The following is a 4301-nucleotide window of genomic DNA, read 5'->3' as shown; positions in this document are numbered from 1 at the left end:
TAGGTACCTGCTTTATGTCCAAGGACTACAATCTTAAGAAGTCCCCCTATGCAGAACCATGTTCCTCAGTCACCACCTTCAGTAAAGAAGATGATGACAGGGAATACCTACTAGCCAGGGGAAGATGGCGGCATAGGTAAACACCGGAGACTGCCGCCGTGGACAACCACTTCAAAAATACAACTAAAAGTCGGAGCGGACATCAACCAGAACCACGGGAAGGCTGGCTGAGGAGAGTCTCTTCAACTAGAAGCAAAAACAACAGCATTCCGACGCTCAGCGGAGGCGCAGTGTGGAAAATTTAAAGGTACGGCGGTGCGGTGGTGAGGGTGCGCGCGCAAAGCGGGCTGGTGGCTGAGGGCACGATTGTCGTTTTCAATTAGGAGCGAGTCTCAGACTCTGGGCTACAGATCCGGGTGAGTCTCTAGGGACCCAGACTCAAACGGGAGAAGCGGGACTGTCTGGCTACGGCCCCTCCGAGGTTTGCAGCGGTTGTTGGGACAGAGAGGCAGAGCCCCTGGGGACGGACTGAGAGTGGCCATAGCTGCTCCCTCCCCCCGCCCTGTTGAGCCCGCCCTGCCCAGGCCCTGCGCACAACCATTTGCCGACCGCCTCAGGCAAAGGCTGGAATAACACCTCCCCAGAAGACAGACGTTTTCCACAGCTGATTCCTACAGCCAGTCGGCCTGGTGGTCAAATCCCTCTAGTGTTAACTACAACAATTAAGGCTTGGCTAGAACAAGACTGCGCACAGAGACCACAAGGGGGGGCACCAAGAAAGCATATAAGATGCGGAGACAAAAAAACATGACAGAAATGGAAGATATGGAGCTAAGAATCGCAATTTTGAGGGCTTGCCATAAATTTGTGCAGAGCCTCACGAAAACTAATGAGACCCTCGATGCTACGATAAAGAAATTAGAAAGTAAGCATACACGGACTGAAATAAAGAATATTATACCCAATAGCAGACCAGAGGAGCACAAGAATCAAACCAAAGATTCGACAAAAAACACCCAATTGGAAAAGCAAAATGAAAAAAGAATCCGAAAGTGTGAAGATAGTGTAAGGAGCCTCTGGGACAGCTTTAAGCGGTCTAATATCAGAATTATTGGAGTGCCAGAAGATGAGAGACAGCAAGATATTGAAAACCTATTTCAAGAAATAATGGCAGAAAACTTCCCCCACCTGGAGAAAGAAATGGACTTACAGGTCCAAGAAGCACAGAGAACCCCAAACAAAAGGAATCCAAAGAGGACCACACCAAGACACATCATCATTAAAATGCCAAGAGCAAAAGACAAAGAGAAAATCTTAAAAGCAGCAAGAGAAAGAGGCTCAATTACCTACAAGGGAATACCCATACGACTGTCAGCTGATTTCTCAACAGAAACTTTGCAGGCCAGAAGGGAATGGCAAGAAATATTCAAAGTGCTGAATACCAAGAACCTACAACCAAGATTACTTTATCCAGCAAAGCTATCATTCAGAATTGAAGGTCAGATAAAGAGCTTCACAGATAAGGAAAAACTAAAGGAGTTCATCACTGCCAAACCAGTATTATATGAAATGCTGAAAGGTATCCTTTAAGAAGAGGAAGAAGAAGAAAAAGGTAAAGATACAAATTAGGAACAACAAATATGCATCTATCAACAAATGAATCTAAGAATCAAGTGAATAAATAACCTGATGTACAGAATGAACTGGTGATTATAATGAATCAGGGACATAGAAAGGGAATGGACTGACTATTCTTAGGGGAAAAGGGGTGTGGGAGATGCGGGAAGTGACTGGACAAAAATCATGCACCTATGGATGAACTCAGCGGGTGGGGAGTGAGGGTGGAGGGTGGGGTGGGAGCTGGAAGGAGGGGAGTTATGGGGGGAAAAAAGAGGAACAAATGTAATAATCTGAACAATAAAGATTAAAAAAAAAAAAAAAACCTCTAAAAAAAAAAAAAAAAAAAAAGAAGATGATGACCGTAGTGGCACCCTGGAGAGATATCTGGTAGCCCCGAAGAGAACCTGGTTTGCCTGCACCTCTGGTATCACCCCCTGTTTTTCCCCCTTGACTCTCATCCCCGCTCCCCCCCGCCCCCCGCGCCCCCCTCCCCCCCCCAGCTCCCAGGGAGCCTTCTCTATGCATCCTCACTCACATCTTGCCTCAGGTATACTATTACTCTGGAGAGGAGGGGGGGAGATAGCATTTAGGTCTGCTCAGAAGCAGAAAAAAACGAGCCCCGGTATTAATTCCCCTTTTAGTAGGGTTAGGGATTGCCGGCTCCACTGCGGTGGGAACAGCAGCTCTAGTAACAGGAAATCAGAGTTTGAAGGCCCTCAGCAGCCAAGTAGATCAAGATCTGAGCACATTAGAACAAAATGTAGATAGACTTGAAGATTCCCTCAGTTCCTTAGCCAAGGTAGTATTACAAAATAGTTATTTCTAAAACAGGAAGGACTATGCATGGCCCTAGGGGAGACCTGTTGTTTTTATACTAACCACTCAGGAGTTATCAGGGAGAGCCTCAGTCAGCTAAGAAAGAGGCTACAAGATAGGAAAGGAGAAAGTCTGAAGGAAACTGGTATGAAAACCTCTTCTCCTGGTCCCCCTGGCTCACCTCACCACTCTCCTAACCGCCTTAGCTGGGCCAATAGTACTCCTACTGCTAACACTAACTTTTGGCCCATGCATACTGAACAGCTTAATGAATTATATTCAACGCAGAATACAAGCAGTCAAATTAATTGTCCTAAAAACTCACTACCAAAGAATAAGAGGAAACAATGACTTGATTCTCCCGTAAAACCAGTGGGGAATGTTACAGAGTAGGAAAATTTTTAGGCCTGCTTAATTACCGAGCCACCTCAGCAGTTTACAGCCTGTGCAAAGTTCCTAGGAACTGAGCTCCCACACCTGAGAGCTCACAAAGAACAAACAGGTCGACACACCTGAGCAATGGCCCACAAAGATCAAACAGATCAAAATTAAGAATAGTCCTTACCTTTAAGTTACCCAGAAATGAATAATAGGAGGATGATGAATAGCTTGGCTAAAACTACACAATTAGCTTTTGTAACTTGGCTTTGCTTGCTATGGGAATCTGAATACGGATGTAGTTGTCCCCTTTAAATATTGGACTCTGCAGATGGTCGGGGCCGCTTCTCTCTTGGGCTTCCCAAGTGGAGGAGCAGACACTGGCCAGTCAATAAAGGCTCTATAAATTTTAATCAGTCTGGAGTTCTGGTCATTCTGTCACTCGCACTCTGCAACAATAGTACTGGATGTATTAGCCATTGCAATTAGACAAGAAGAAGAAATAAAAGGCATTCAAATTGGAAAAGAAGAAGTAAAACTGTCCATATTCGCAGATGACATGATATTGTTCATAAAAAACCCTAAAGACTCCATCAAAAAACTACTAGACTTAATAAATGAACTTGGCAATGTAGCAGGATATAAAATTAACACCAAGAAATCTATGACATTTCTATACACCAATAGTGAACTTACAGAAAGAGAGACTAATAAGCAATCCCATTTACCATCACACCAAAAAAATTAAGATACCTAGGAATAAACTTAACTAAAAAGGTAAAAGACCTCTACTCAGAAAACTACAGGACATTGAAAAAAGAGATAGAGGAAGACATAAACAGATGGAAGAACATACCATGTTCATGGATTGGTAGAATCAACATCATTAAAATGTCCATACTACCCAAAGCAATCTATAAATTCAATGCGCTCCCCATTAAAATACCAACGGCATATTTCACAGACCTAGAATGAACTCTCCAACAATTCATCTGGAATAAAAAAAGGCGCCGAATAGCTGCAGCGATCCTGAGAAAGAACAAAGTAGGTGGGATCTCAATGCCAGATATCAAGCTGTATTACAAAGCCACTGTTCTCAAAACTGCCTGGTACTGGCACAAGAACAGACATAGAGATCAATGGACTAGAATAGAGAGCCCAGAAATCGGCCCGAACCAATATGCTCAATTAATATTTGACAAAGGAGGCAAGAACATACAATGGAGTCCAGATAGTCTCTTCAATAAATGGTGTTGGGAAAATTGATCAAATACATGCAAAAAAGTGCAACTAGACCTCCAACTTACACCATACACAAAAATAAACTCAAAATGGATAAAGGACTTAATGTAAGATGGGAAACCATAAAAATACTAGAGGAATCCAAAGGCAACAAAATCTCAGACATGTGCCGAAGCTATTTCTTCACCGATACAGCTCCTAGGGCATTGGAAACTAAAGAGAAAATAAACAAATGGGACTACATC

Source organism: Myotis yumanensis, unplaced genomic scaffold (genome assembly GCF_028538775.1).
Source record: "Myotis yumanensis isolate MYYU_CA2020_CCGP unplaced genomic scaffold, mMyoYum1.0.hap1 SCAF_18, whole genome shotgun sequence".
Taxonomy (NCBI): Eukaryota; Metazoa; Chordata; class Mammalia; order Chiroptera; family Vespertilionidae; genus Myotis; species Myotis yumanensis.
The sequence above is the reverse complement of the archived record's forward strand: the minus strand, read 5'-3'. Positions refer to the sequence as shown.